The sequence below is a fragment of the Fundulus heteroclitus genome, chromosome 11, assembly GCF_011125445.2.
Source record: "Fundulus heteroclitus isolate FHET01 chromosome 11, MU-UCD_Fhet_4.1, whole genome shotgun sequence".
NCBI classification, from domain to species: Eukaryota; Metazoa; Chordata; class Actinopteri; order Cyprinodontiformes; family Fundulidae; genus Fundulus; species Fundulus heteroclitus.
In genome coordinates this window covers 19,051,255-19,067,512 of record NC_046371.1, presented here as the reverse complement: position 1 = coordinate 19,067,512, position 16,258 = coordinate 19,051,255, and the positions used below count along the sequence as shown (strand labels likewise).

The 16,258-nt window shown below is 41.4% G+C and overlaps 1 protein-coding gene across 1 annotated transcript in view; it reads left to right on the top strand.

Annotated features, from left to right (window-relative positions):
• Positions 1-204: 204 nt before the first annotated feature.
• The window catches only part of dchs1b (dachsous cadherin-related 1b), a 113,446-nt gene continuing 97,392 nt past the window's right edge, over positions 205-16,258 (top strand). The window contains exon 1 of the mRNA XM_036143050.1: positions 205-743. The gene's annotated coding sequence lies outside the window, so the exon portion shown is untranslated. The remainder of the gene's footprint in view (positions 744-16,258) is intronic.

The following is a 16,258-nucleotide window of genomic DNA, read 5'->3' as shown; positions in this document are numbered from 1 at the left end:
TTTGTCTCCACAAAGACAACTTCCACCGAACGGAGCTGGGGGGCACCAAAGTCTGCGCTCTCTCATCTCTCCACTGTACTAAACAGCCTTGCCTCTCTCGCCTCCCTCTCTTCTATCCCCCCCCCCCCTCCCTTCTTTTGTGTGTGTGGCTACCCGAATAAATTAGCGGTCGGTAAACGAGGGGAGGATGTGGCGGAGGAGGGGGACGGAGGGGAGCGTATGGGGGCTGGGCCTTGTGGCGGAGGAGTCGGCTTTCAGCTAGGAGAGGTGCACGGCACTCTGAAGCGGCTGTGATGCTGAGAGAAGGGTGAAATAAAAAAAAAAAATTAAGATAGGCGGTGGGATCCCGGCTTGAGCTGCGCAGGAGGATCTCTCTTTTTTTCTCCCCCACTCTTCTCCCATCTTTTGCCGCAGAGCAAGAAGAGACAGGAGCAGCCTCCCAGCTGATCCAAACGCGCTCACCTGGTGGAGACAGAGGCTTCAGCGGTGGAGTAACCTAACCTGCCGTTCTGTTTGGCCGGATTAGACAAGTCGGTGGAATTGGCAACCCCTTGTCGTTTTTCTTTTTTTTTTTGCCTTTGTTGTGGATGTTATGGAAACAACCCCAGAAAGCTCTCTCCATTCAATATTTCGTCCTCGCAGACTGCCTCTCGTCTAAAGGGGGCGATTGGAAAGCCGTTTGCATACTAATCAGGTTCCAACCAGAGAGCGCACATCCAGAGCCGGACTTGAGTCCCATGAATGTAAGTGAGACCCTTTCAGTCGTCGCCACCCTGAATTTGCTGTTAACAATTTTCTGTCGGGCTCTGGGATTGAAATAAAGTCTTGTTGGGTGGGTGGGTGGTTGGGTGGGCGTCAGATGTCTCCTGATCGGGGTGCGCACAATGCATCTTCACCTTGCATGCAGAGCCCGGCAGCGGTTCAAGCCTGCTGCGCAAAGCCACGATGTGGAGGGGCAATAAAAGCAACTCAACGTCAGCGGATAGCTGCGAATATAAGGAAGAATATGATCCCCCATTTTATTGAGACCTCAATGGAAAGTAAATCAGTCTGTTGGCTACCATACAAGGTTATTGGGCTCTATGGAAATGTTTATTGCAAATGTGTGCGTTGCTTATTGCCAGCGTTGGCAACTTTCAGTGACCACACATTGTAAAGTGCACAAAGTTGGTCAGAACTTGGCTGAGCGGCTTTCCTGGAGAGTAAAGATGCACAGATCATAAGCAATACTCTGAAATTGGCCAATCTTTCCTCCAATGGCTCAGATCAGCTATCCAGAGGTGATATACAGACAAATCTGAACTTTTTCCTCCCTATACTCATTAAATACATTGAAACTACACATTTGTTTAAGTGCACTAGTTTTTTTTTTTTTAATTGGAGTATCAGATAAATGTTAGGGACTTTAAAGCCTGAATGGGGATGATGTTGACACTCTTTCATCTTGTGTTGGATTCAAAACCATCACCTCTGTTAAAGAACCAGCAGCAAATTTTCTTTTTATTTTGTGTCGTTGAAAATCAGGAATCAGCCAGTTAGATTTAAAGGACAGCTGTTAATCTGTATTGGATAAGAAAAAGCTGATCGGTGCATCTCTCCAGGAGATACACTGACTTTAAGAAATCAGAAGTAGGAAAGAACTAGAAATCAAACAAAAAATCTCACCCGCAGACCAGCTATAATTCTTTAAAAACAAGAAGTTCAGGAGGCTCTGTCCTTGCCGTCTTTCTCAAAACCAGATTCTAACTTAATGTTACATTTTTCCTCTGTCATAAAAAATGTATTTATAGCAGCCCAGTCATGTCTGTATGCGCAAAAGCTAAAAACGGAGAACCCAGGGTTACATTTAAGCGCCCGACCACAATAGTTAGGCATATCTGATGTCGGCTTCACTTGCATCCACAGCTTCTGCTTTTCTGCTGCACTGAGGGACGCAGGCTTTTTTTTTTCGCATTGTTACTCTATACTTTCTCAACAGCTCCTGCACGCTCCGGCTCAGCAGCCCGCTGGCCTCGGTGTCAGCCTCTGGTCTGCATAAAAACCACAGAGAGTTTAGATTTTTTTTTTTTTTTTTTTGTGTGTGTGTGAAGTGATGGGGCGTGCAAGAAGGACGGTTTCTAACATGAACCATATGGATATCTAGTTGGTACAGCAACAACTGACTAGGGCCTCTGTGCAAACAACTTATGGTTCCTCTTATCAGCTGCTTAGAGAAGGAGACCTTTTTTTTTTTTTTTTTTTTTTGGTCCAGTATGATTTGAGCAGTCAAGTATGTTTTCTCAACTATTTCACCGTGGACTCATTTCGGAGTTTAATTATCAGTAATATTTCCTGCCAGGATTACATAGCAGAGTGCTTTTGATTGGTTCGTTTTTGGAGTCTGGCAACTGAGCTGTTCTCCTTGGCTCCTTTTTTTGAAGAAGGTTTTACTCGTCTACATTAAAACGTACCTCAGAAGGATTGTGGAAATGACTTTCTTTAATGGCGTCTGTATCAGCTTGTCAAGGCGGAGAGGTCGGTTCCTTCGGTTCTGAGTCAAGTCCTCTTAGAGTTTATCAACAGAATAAACAGTCTGCTGTTTATCTTGCACTTTCCGTGGTTCTGCATTGCTGAACGAGCGAGTAAAGAGTCAGATGGGGTCACGGGCTTGCTTTCCAGCAAGGGGCCAAGTTGGAAACGCACACTTCTGCGACAGAAACATCTGCTGAATGACTTGCTATAAACGCTTTGAGATGCATCGCATTCATGATGGCTGCGACTTGGCATCAGCCTTGACTTGATGTCTGCCTCGTAGTGGATGAATAACATGATTTGTGAATTTTTACCTGAATCATGCTGATACAGGCAGATATTGTTTGATGAAGATGAAACAGACTACAGGCGTTCACAAGGATTTCTGTTGTTGTTGTTTTTTTTTCCTTCCTTTTTAGTGTTTTGCACTTTTGTTCATGTTTGGCTGAGGTTCTCTTGCCATTCTCAAGCTGCTTTGGGAGTTTACTTGGAATGGGAATACACATTGCAGATTGCACAGTTGCCACCCACTTTGACACTGAAATCCCACTGGTGCTGTATACAGTAGAGGCCACCACGAAACCCACATAAAACAAAAATATGTATTTTCCTGATATGTTTTTTTTTTTATCATTGTATGTTCTGACAAAGACAAAACGGCTTCCTACAATACACAATTTACAGGAAGCTAAAATCTTTGCATATGAAACTGTCATGTATTAAGGCTCTTATGAAAACCATAGAAATGGATCAATTAGAGTTTGTGACCGGTGTCCATTTCCTGCGGTTTTTAAAGCTTTGGCTATTGCAAACATTTCTGATTTCAAGAGCTGTAAAATAAGAAGATATAGGAACAGCAATGACATTTTTTTTCTTACCTTCGTGCTAATGAATGGTCATACATAGATGACATCTGAAACTGTCATTAGCCTTATCTATTAGAAATAGATGCGGTTGTTTTTACCGCAGCTGCCGATGATTATAATAGAGCCGCTTGATTATGGAAAGAATTATAATCTTGATTGCATTGGTCAAAGAACAAAATTTGTTTTCACAAGTCTCCAAATGTACTAAAAGTCATCAGAATCATCGCTAGTCACTTTAAGAGCGTTTTTAAAAAGACGCCAAAAAGTTACTAAACATGGTGACAATGTCCACCTGTGTGAAAGGCTATGTTTTTCCCCATGGCACTGTCCCCGTATTTAAGAGTTTTTCTAGGTGTGCAGAGTTGGAAAGTGGAAAATACCATAATAATGTATAGAACAAAATATATTTTTTTATCAATTAGGTTGCTTTGATGATCATTTTTCAGCCAAAATAAAAAGTGAGTGAAAAACTTCAGTAACTGCATGGCCTACATTGTATATTAACGCTAAGATTTCCAAAAGGGTGCCAACATTTCAAAATCCAGGAAGGTTAATGAAAGACAGAAGTTTAATGTTTAAACGGATAAAACAGAGCAACAAAGCCAAACCCGTTCCAGCCTTCCTGTTATCTACTTGCTCTCTCTCGCTGTCTCACAGCCTGAATTAACTGCATACATGCCTCGACAGGTCATAGCAAACTGTTTTCTTTTATATTGGTACTTACTTCTCTGCGCTTTCACTGACTTAATCTTTGAACGGTTAGGAATTTGCTAACTTGGAGTCTTTTTCTCTGTGCAGCAACTTGCATCGCACTCGTTAGCTCTACCTGGTAGCGCTGACATCCCGTTCACTGATTGGAAAAGGATCTGGCTTTCGACTTTTTGTCACCAGCCGATTTCTCAGCGCAACTCTGGTAAAATTTGCCCCCCCCCCATGACAGTGTTGCCAATAAGAGTAACAAAGGGAGATGGGGAGGACAGAAAGCATTTTCTCAGCAGAATCTTGCAGTTTAGAAACATCTCTTTAATTGCCTTTCAGAGCAGTTCTTTTGTGGCTTTGGGTTTACTCTTGGGGGATAACCATCTGTATACAAATATCGGAAAGTGACTCAGTGACTTCCCTCCTTCTTTCTCAATCACACATACGCCTGCACAGTCACCGCAACCCTAACATTACCTCACCGTTATATTTCGAACTGTGAACCTTTCCGAAAAAAACATAACATCAGATGAAGTCCTTAAATGCAACTGGATCACAGTTAGAACAAAGGAAACCTACACATTAGCATCTTATCCAATATATTAATATACAGCATATCACAAACATGATAGCTTTACACAGGAAAACGTCTAGAAGATGACACATACACATAAACTGCGAAAAAGAGACCCCCCCCCCCCACACACACACACACACATCCTCCTTGGCTCCCCAAGTAGCCAGTGGAAATATTTACCCTCCATCTCTCACCGACTGCTTGGTGCTGATGCCTGAGGACCGTGTTGGTGTTTTTTTTTTTTTTATTTACCTTTCACCCACCACTTTAGACATAACACAAGGCAAGGACTCTATATACTGTGGGGGATTTTGATGCCATTCTAATTCATCATGCAAAATGCAAACTCTATATCAGTGTTTAGCAGATTTAGAGCATTGTTTGAGAGGAGGAATGAACCCTAAGATGTTTAGTTTTCTGGAAAATCACTGGAGTGTTTTAATCTTCTACCCGCAGCAAGGCCAGACAGTTATTGATAGCTTCGCCAGTAGAGTTTTGACATGAGATCACTCCTGATAAGAAGTCCCTTTTGTTATATAGCACTTTATACCTTCACCCCTGAGGGAGTCCTGTCAGCTGCCGTCTGACTATTATTGTAATCATCCAATTAAATAGAACATCAATTTCTCAAATAGTTAACACTTTCATCATTGTTTGCAACAACTGACCATGAAGCCCGAGTTGCAACTTGAAATATCCTACGTTTCTGTTGCCTCTGTCATGTGGTGTTCGAGGCTCATTTCTTGATGAGTCTGGAGAAGATATTACAGTAAGACATACCCGGCCAAGCAAAGGGAATTTCTGGACTCTCCTGTTGGACGCAGAGTGGAGCCGGAGCGCTGAGACCGTGCGGTCCAGCTATTGTTCGATCTGAAGCCCGGTTTTGGCGCCGCTGCGGGTCATTACTCACCGTCTTTGTCCAGGCAGAAGGGATCCTTTGAAAGCAATGATGTGCTGAATGGGAAATTAGACACACAGTGGACCAATCAAAGACATCTGTTCGGGCACCTGTTCATATTAAAAAAAGGCAAGATTTTAGCCTGGATGAATCTTTAGTTTTGCCACAATTCTTTTTTTTTTTTTTTTCTTTGCTGGAGATATTTGCCATGCTTGGTGTTATCAGAATCAGCTTTATTTGCCACGTATGTGTACACGTATGAAGAACTAACGTCACTAATGCAGAGAAATAGGGGCTAAGGGAAATCTTTAAACTTTAACAGAGGTACAGCTGGGTGTCATTCTAAATAATGAAAAGAAATTGCTGTACATTTTGATAATGTTTCCAAGTGGGAGCACATGCAAACTGTCCATAAATTGACCCGTGGAACCCCATACTAGACAGAATCAAAGGATGAAGAAAAATGCATTTTTAGAGAGGAAAATGTCTTGTTGTTGGAAATATGACAAAAAACACACAGCAGTGTTGTTTTTTTAGTAAGATATGCACGACTGTATATAAACACAGTGGGTGACTGTGGCCAGTTGGTAGAGTAGTTGTCTTGCAGTTGGAATGTTGGTTTTGATTCCAGTTTCCTCTTGTGACATATCAATGCACCTCTGGGCATTTAACCACGACTTGGCTACCGACCGGCGTATTGGGTATGTGTGTGAGTGAGTGTTTGTGAGTGCGGCCGGGTGGATTTGGAGCTAGTGGAAAGCACTTTGAGTGGTCTAGACTGGAGAAACACTGTCAGTTCAGTCTATTTATTATAATTTCACAAACATTTCTGAACCAAAATAAACAGGGCAGAACAGGAGGACGCAGACGTAGCTGCTGCTGTTCCATCTGTTTTGTCAGAATCCACAATTTCTTCTTTGAAAGAAGAACGGCAAGAAGTTCCTTCGCTAGCGTAACTTATTGTGGTTACTGTTGCCTGTTGCTTTCATTTTTCATTGATACTGGGATTGGCTAAAACCGACCTTTGGTAGGCGGGCAGTAGGTGTCGCTTCATCCAATCAGCTTAGAGAGTTCTGCTGAATGTGAAATGTGAAAGTGCTACACATTATCAATCTGGCTGAGCTAGGTTAACCTGACTCCGCCAGATGTATTTCGTTCCGCCTAGCTTCACTCACATACATCTGGGACACCGCCATAGGAATTGCCTTTATTGAAGGCTGGGCCTTATCAAAAATCCTTGCATATGATTGGATAAGCCACTTGTCTGTCATCTTTATCGACGTGCTATTTCAACCACTCACACCGAAGCTAACTTGCCAAATGCGGTCGGGAGAAGGGCGACAACATCGTTTCCACCAACAAAAGCCTTCAGAGCCGGTTTCTGATGTTCTTGTAATGAAACAATATTAGGTAGATTGGACAACACGGAAGAAATAGCAGCATCAATGTTAACGCTTGCTTCCTCGACGAGCCACCATTGCTATCAAATCAGTCTCATGTCATGGTCGCGTCTCCACTACGTCACATCTATGAAACTCCAGCCCTGCGTCCTGGTTGGCCAGACCATAAAATTGGTTGAAGAAATCACTCTCTATGGGCGATGTCCCAGATGTATGTGAGTGAAGCTAGTCGGAACAAAATACATCTGGCGGAGTCAGGTTAGAGCTAGGTTACCTCTGCTATGGACGTTTTTGCCAAGGGGGTCACCTTAGATTGAAGCAAGCAAGAAAACGTTGGCTGAGTTAGTTAAAATTCAGTCTTTAAAACACAGTGTCTCCAAACATGTATGTAGAAATATAATACAAAAATTGAAAAGGAGGAACTTCCTGTTTTTATGGCTTCGCCCATAGAGCTCCTAGAAACCAAGGTAAACCAAAGTGCTTTTTTTTCATGGTCAAGGTTTTATGGCTGTCAACTAATGGATTATCTTATCAGTAATCTCAGCTCTGTGTCTGTCCCTTCAGTTATCATAAAAGAGATTCCTGCTTAGATCTTTTTTTTTTTTTTTATTGAATCTTCTCCGCTGAGCCCACCATTAGCAGTCATGTGGCCACTTTGCTTCACACTTATATGAATGCAGCTATGTATTTATGTCACTACTTGCACGAAAAGATAGCTATGAAAGTGGCTCTGTCAGAACAAAGATGAATGAAACGCGCTTTCTGCTTCCCATCTGGTTGCTGGATAGATAAAAAAAAAAAAAGTGACTCAGCTCAGGGGGGAAGAGGAGAGATCTTCTCTGTAAAGCATCTCATGTGTTTTTAATGAAGTTAGTGAGATGATCTGAGCTCCTGATGACTTCAAACGCTTGCACAGAGCCACGAGCTGCGTTGTGCAGGTAAAACAGATTTTTCTATACATGTTAGGGGGAATTCAGATACTGGCTAGTCGTGAAAAGCAAAACAAGGGAAAATTTTAAAGGTTTTCGTTTCCCGATAACAACAATGATTCCTAAAATGTGGTAACCCTACATGTGTCTTTTCATAATTTTTTTGTTTTGTTTCGTTTGACATTATTAACTAATGTATAAAACAAAGACAGACAGGCTCAACCCCCAGACTCACCACAAGAAGTGCAATAAAGTAATATGATACAAAGGCATTTTCTTGGAGAACAGCTGCCGACGCGCCACTAACTAAGGAGTTGATGGAGAATTTAATATCTAGTAAGCCAAGTAACTGTCTCATTTTTTGAGCTAGAGTTAAGTAAGTGCACGTCTTGATGGATTTCCCAGAACTATCACTCGCAAAGGAGAAGAAGAAGAAGAAGAACCAGAAATGAAGCTTTTAGGTTATTTCTTGTGACAATACTCACCTCCTTTCACTCCCAACAATTAGCCAGCTGGCAAACTCCTCGACCAAACATCTTATCTCTTTGATTATTATTTATGCGTGTTCAGAAACAATAACATCATCCGATCCGAATGTGGCTGGCTCGCTGCTTGGCCGCGTCGCCGATTATCTCATGGGATGGAATGCAGAAGGAGATTAAGACAGGTTTGCTCGGCTGCGTGTGGTGGAGTTACGACATTGGATCTACTGTTTCCCCCTCCTCCTGATCCTGTTGTGGCTATCATCCGCGTGTTTTGTCTCCGACCTTTTCCTCTTTTAGCTCGATAATTAATGATCCGTACGGCGTAGCGTGTTTTGTGCGTTCGCAAACTCGCTGATCGCGTGTTGAGGAAGCGACTTTACGGCTTTAGTTGCATGGAAAGGACTCACATCCCGGGACTAAATTCCTGTCCGGTGAAGGAAACGGCTATTTTAAAGCCAAGAATCATGATTAGGCGAAGGTTTGAGCGAGCTATAAATGTGTTTGTGGGCTTTAGCGGTGCACGCTCTTGAACAAACAGTAATTACAACAAATACCTTAGTACTAATATAGACGTGCAGCGTAATTTTGAGCTATGAGGTAGTTGATTGTAGATTTTAATGTCTTCCACATTGCTTAATTGCTTCTACTCAAGGTTATGTTTTCCTCTGATTAAGGACGGAGTTGATGCTTTCCTAGGAATACAATTTAAATGCAAAGGATGACAAGGAAAGCCGTTTGCTTGACACCCTGTTGGGGCATTTATCTCGGCTTCAGCAGCGGTGCATTAATGTTTGACATAGTCATGGACATGGTTCCACTCAACAGCTTTGCCCTTGTGGGATATTAACTGAGCTCAGACAGGGAGGGGCGGCGGGTGATGGTGGAAAGCAGCTTCTGGTGGTGGCATCCCTTCATTTAAACTGGTCACCTTCTGCATTTCATACAATGTTGTTATTGCATGCATTAATACAGGATATGTATATATATATATATATATATATATATATATATATATATATATATATATATATATATATATATATATATAAATCATACAAGCATCACCCATATTCTTTAAGATGCCCTCTCAGTAGGACGATGCCGTACTCTGACTTAGCAGTTTGGCCTTGAAGGTTAAGAGGTAGGTGAAACACGTCCAGCTGTGTTTTCACTTTCTCTGCGGCTTCACGGATGGTTCACAAGTGCGTTATTTATGTGTGTGTGCGTGAGAGCCGGCATTTGTGTGCTCTCAGGAGGACTAAGTTTTAACAACTTTTCTTTTTTTTTTTTTTGTCCTGTGGTCGCTACTGTGGAAAAAACAAACAGTGTAAAACAAATCCCTGTTTAGAATCAGATGTTTAGTTCGTGTGGCGGCATGAAATCTGTTAAAGGTGATGCTTAAACTGTCATATAAACCTTCTGTATAAATGCACCGTGATTTGGATCATTTAGTTATGTGGGTGTAACAATACCTCTAACTCACAAGATGATTTAAACATGGATGGGTTACCTGTATCAATGTGCGCTAATGCTTTGAAAAATTTCGTTTTAAAACCCCAAAAATACGTTTCTGTCTCACTGCTGCTCTGTTTTATGGCACTTTTAATGAATTTGTAATTGAGTTTTCTCCGGCTCACTGGAGAATAGTCGCTCCACACTCGGCACTATACCTTACCTGTTCTGGCGCACGCTTGGTCACTCCTAAACATTTCTCTTATTTGCAAGAAAGAAAGTGAGCAAGTCAGCTTGGAAATTCATTTTATGAAAAATAAAGAAGTGCCACCCACTGACGCTGTTACTGTTTATTGAGAAAATACAGTTTGTATGCTGAAAAAATGTGGAGCGGCCTGTCTGGTAAGCAGCAAAAAGCCAATTTGCTACATGATTAGATTGTCTGGCTAATTTACCAGAAAATATTAGCTTGTAAGCTAATACTTCCAGTGATATTCTAGACTGAGCATAATGACAAAAAGAGATCATATTCTGTAAACACCTTTACTTAAAAAAAAACAATACTTTATTCCCTGGGTGTTTATTCTATATTCTTCTTTAATCCTTATGTGACTGAATGTTGGCTGTTAAAGGGGACTTGTTCCAAAGCCACTTTTTTAGCACTTAAAAGAGGAATAAGTAATAATGACACCTCATGGCTCAAATTGGTACAAAAGGCTGCCAATGACAAAAATCTAATACACCGTTTTCTAAATGGTTTGTTGCTGTTGTGAAGCTCCACTGAATGTTTTACTTCCACTGGAGAGGTATATGATGTCGTATTCTGTTCTGTTTCTGGTCCGCTTCGCTTACTGGCTTCCATGTTAGCAGGGTGCTGGCCAAAATAAAATACCAAATGCTGCGCTATGTTTTGGGAACCCTGGGAACTCTCATATGATTGGCTCAGGAACCAGGAAGTAAACACGGACAACACTCCGGACCGTACCTTTAGGTTTGAAAGGGAAAAAAAACTTGACCAAGACATCGTTGATGGAGAGGACCGGTTGTTTATACGATATGCTTCCATCCTGGGTGACAAATGAGAATGACAAAGGTTGATTTTACAGTATCTTTTTGTTTAACTTATTGCTCCTTTAAGTACATTTTGTTGTGTACTTCGAGTCTCTAGGAGTGCGGAAAACTTGAATGTATTCTGTCAAGAATACATTCATATTCTTTTTGGGACATATTTTCAAGCTGTTCAGTTTTCTCTGTTTTGACATTTTTTTAACTATTACGTCACAATATTCGCTGTGGAACTATTAGAAAAGTTCATGGACTTCCAGCTAACCAGTCTCGCAAATCCACCACTTTTATTTCTCAGAGTGATAATGTAGTCCAAGCTGAAGGATGCTGAAGCTACAAGTGGATAAGTCATCAGTTGTTCATTACATCGTCCCCCATCATACTCCAAAAATGGCGGACCAGGGTGGAGTTGAACACTCTGTGACATTAGATGCACCTCAGAACAGGGGTAAAAAGGGGCAATGTAGGGGTAAATTAATGAGTAATTCAGACCAAAGTATTGCAGTTCCACTTTATATTGATGACAACTGAATGATTTCAATAAAAAAAAGGAAGAACTGAAAAGCTTGATGTGTCTCCTTTAATCTAACATTGCATCTAAGGAAATAAATTAAAAAAATAAGAGTCTCAAACACTGACATTGAGTGTAAAAAAAATAAAGCACTCATATCTGGAGCTCAGTATAAACTTTGACTTTCTTTACCGCATAAACGCAACTGCTGACAGTAATTAGAGACTACTTCACTTTAACAAGACATGTTGTTTTCATCTGGTAAGATCTCATAATATAAGAGCTTGTACACCCCAATTTAAAGGGGAACAGAGAAATTAGAAAGAAATAAACAATAATGAGGCAACACTGCAGAAGAAACCCCGTCTTCTGTTGAGATTGGCATTATTGCTCCCCATCTGAGGCGATAAAGCTGTTTACTTTATCAATCTGTGTTTTTGTTGTTATGAAGAGAGCAACATCTCAAATTTCATAACAAGGTGGATGCTCTGTAGAAATGGTTGAGTATTGCTTCTAGTTTTGTTTTTGAACTATGATAAATGAGTCACATCTAAAGGAAGGCACCGCTATCCATAAACCGATTCACTTCTCCGGCCAGCTGTGTTTTCGCTACCGTACCTTCTGTTTTTAGCTATATTTGCCCGTGACCCTCTGCTCGCTCATTTTACTGCGCAGTGAAAGCGCATGCAAGCCTGTCATCTGGAACAGATGTTTTGTGTTTAGTAAAGAACAAGCTCCATGTTTTAGATTGAGCCAGAATAATTCAATAGATTAGTTACCTTCTGGAACAAGCACATTTTATGGGGTCCAGGGTGACGCTTCTGTTGGTAATCTGCCAAAGTTTACCTGGCGTGTTTTGCAATGTAGCCATTACGTTTGTGCACACTGCAGTATTGATGCTGAGATCGTCAAAAACAAACCCCTAACCTCTGGTTCCTGATACTCATCTCCTTCTTATGTTTTCACTTAACGAGCGTGTTTCTGGTTCTACCCTGCCTGGCTGGTAAAATCTGGGACATTTTTGTCACAGGGGCCTTGGTGTAGTTTGTTACTCTGTGTGTGTGCCTGGATTCCTCCTTTGCAGTCTCTGTGAGAATAAATAACAGTCACAACAATGGTGTTGTGGTGACATACTGCTGCTGAAGAGTTTCAGACTATTCTATTCACCTTTCCCTAGGTAGTATCCCAGTAGAAGCAGGTAAGATTAGATAAGATTGTTTAAAAAAGAGAAATTAGCTTCAAACCTTTGCCACGGGATGGCGAATTGAAATTCATTTAATCAATTTGCCTTATTTATAATACTCATCCTTGAAGACAAAAAATAAATTGTAGCATAAAACCAATTTGAGCTTGAACAGTTTTTTTTAAGTTGTGGTACATTATCTCAGCTGGATTTAAGTCAAAGTTTGACCAAGCCCCTCCAAACTCTTTTTTTATTATAGCCATTCAGAGGTGGACTTGCTGCGTTTGTCCTGCTGCAAAAACTGCATGCACCGGCTTACAGCCACCAGCTGATGGCCAGAATATCTCCTTCAGGATTATTGAGCAGAATCTGTGTTTCCATTAAAGCTAGATTGGACGATTTTTCTGGACATGTCGGTAAGAGACACCCAAGTCCCCTTTTGAGTAACTTCTCATGCGCAAGACCACCTGCTCTTCCACTCCTCGGGGGGATTGCGTAAACGAATCTCCCAATTCCACTCTGGTCTTATTTCTGTTTTCTAAAGCCCTCCTCTTCTTCTCATAAACTCGTAAGACAGTTTGCTTTTTGCGGACTCTCTGCCATTTTCAAAGTATTCACTGAGAGCAGCGGAGCTACAATGAACGGCTGAAACACTAGAAGTGCGCAGCAAGAGGAAGCTAGCCAGGAACGAGTAGCACATTGGTGTTACGTGAGCGCGTCACAATGATTGACTTGTGGAACAGCCAATAAATAAGCTGACACACCTAGAGCTTGAAAAAAGATTGTCCACTATAAGTTTAATTACATCAAGGCCTCAAAGTCCTGGAGAAGCAAAGCAGCTCCCTGCCATTTCTCTACCACCACTTTGTTTGGCTGTTGGTATGATGCTCTACTTTCTTTTAAAGCTTTGTCATCAACATTTAAAAATAAATAAATTAATTAAATTTAGACAGTAGTAGTTCACATTAGACAGTAGTAATCTTCGCCTTGTGATTATTTCTTAGGTGCCACTTTTGCCTAGTCTCCCTACTTTGAATCATGAACTGTTAACTGAGGATTACAGAGGTATAGATATATTTTTGGGTTCTTTTGTGGCCTCCATGCAATCTTGGAGTAAGTTTGGTAGGTTGGCCACTCCTCTGAAGGTTTATGCCTGTTCCACGTTTTCTCCATGTGTGGATATTGGTTCTCACTTTAGTTCACTGGTGTCCCAATGCATTAGCGATGGCTTCGTACCCCTTTCAAGACCTATAGATGTCAGCGCCTTTGTTACTCAGCTGTTTTTTAATTTGATTAGTGGAGGAGTGATGCAATACTTCTTGAGATCTTTTAGCTCACATCATCTTAAAGGACAGCTTTTATTTTACTGATTTTTTTTTTTTTATTCTAAAGGTTGGGCAATAACCAGGCCTAGTTGTGGCTGTCAAAACCAAAAAAAAAAAGATGAGTGTAATCACAGTTGATTCAAGATTTCACACGGGAGGCAATAGAGTTTTCACATAGATTCAGGTGGCTTTATGTATATACTGAGATTAGTACATTATATGTACTGAGTTTTCCATGAACAGAAACATTTAAATGTCTCAATAAAAGAAAAAAAAAAAAAAAACAAATACAAACAGAACAAATCTTTGAAGGGACAAATACTTTTTTCACAGCATCGTACTTATAATATTGCCAGCATTTATAGGTCTTACGATTAATACATTTGTGTTGGGTATTTTACATCTCACTCAGAGTAAATTGGTGAATAAATCAATGATCACTCTGAGCTAAATGAACCACTTCAGCTACGTGGAGGAAGTACCAGGAAAGCAGTAATTAACTCAAACAGACCTTCTCAGACTCCTCCAGCCTCCTCGACCCAGATACTTTGTGTTCCCAGCTGAGGTACTTCCCCTGCCTGTGGTATACCAGTTGTAAGGCATGTCCATGAACTCACTCTTGCATTATTAATTCTGTTTTGCACCTCACATGCATGTGTGTTTCAGACAGCGTCTAACATCCCAGACGGTGGTCTGCTGCTGCAGAATGACGAGATTGAGGCTGATTCTGTTTTAATTAAGCCAATTGTGCAAACAAATTGAAACTGATACCCGGCTTTAGTGTAGAAATGTAATTAGAGGAAATGTGTGTATATGTGCATAGAGTGAAATGTACACACACACACACACACACACACACACACACACACACACACACACACACACACACACACACACATAGAGTGACAGCTGGGGTTAGAAATGGGATGTCTGTATCCAGATATCCAGGAAAATGCAACTGAAGAGGTGATGGGGGTCATAGTTGTCGACCCCTTAAGCACACATAGAACCCAAACATCATGAAAACTGAGATGCCAAGCACTCCGCCATGTACCCCCCCCCCCCAGCAGAGTCCTTCCTCCATCCCTTTTATCGCAAAGCTTTTTTTAAGCACTCTGAAGGCAGCTTGTTTCATCTCTGCCTCGCAAATCCTCCGTCACTCAGTCGCACACTTGTCAAGAAACGGATTGTTGTTACCATTTCAAATGACACTAAAACTGAAACCTCAGATCGATTTACGGCGTACTTTGGCTGCAAACTGAGATTCTTATGTCTTTACATCTACGCCGCTTAGGAAATGTGTTTATAGCCATTGAACCTTTGAACATTTCTCACATAATAGCCATAAACCTTGATGTACTTTAACAGGATTTTATGCACATACCTGTGAGGCCGAAGGATAAAGATACACAATTTTCAGTGTTATATGAATTAAGAATTTAAAAGCTTTTGTCCAATTTAGTCCGACACCCTTTTAAATAAGTCAAATTCAACCAATTGCATTCAGAGCTGACCCTAACAGGGGGCATCTCCGGAGGAAACAAATACAGCACAGTGACTCGTTCTGTAAAATCCCGGTCCGCCATGTTGAGTTTGAAACCAGCAAGCAGCAGATAGAAGCTCCTACCATTTGACAAAGCAGTGAAGCGAGTGGAGCGTTGTTGCCTGTTGGCCACACGGACTGCCGCCGAAACGTCAAGCGAGCGACAGCACACGAAAGAGGCAAAAAATTCACTGCAATCGCATTGGGTGCGAACCTACCATAAGTATGCAAAGATGATGTAATTACAATGAAAAGCTCTTCCTTAAAGGTATACTATGCAACTGGGGTTGATTTTCCAGCGAGGCTCCCCCCAGAGGGCGAAAGTAAAAGTGCACTGTCATAAAGATGCTCAGCTGTTCTGGTTTCTCCGTCAAGCCAGGCGCGGTTGTTTTGAGCTTAGCAGACAGGCGAACGCAACGAAAAGTCGTAAAAACGGCAGTACAAACAATGACTAACACAGTGAAAGTATGAATCAGGGTTTCCCGCAGCGCTATCTTGGCGAGGCGGCCGCCTCGCCAAACTCACGCTACCGCCTCGCCAACATAAAAAAAAAAAAAAAAAAAAAAAAAAAAAAAAAAAATAATAATAATAATAATAATAATAATAATAATAATAATAAAACTCGATATGCTTGCATGTTTATTTGACGTTAACACGCGGTTCTTTGTTGTTGCTTTCGCGCGTGCATATAGTGAATGGCAGGGCAAAAACACATGGAGTTCTCACCGTAAAGCAAGACCGACTCTCGCGGTCTTGCACGAGACTTCTGAGCCTCTGGGTGCGGGCCGAGGGCTCCTGCAATTGCAAGTACGGT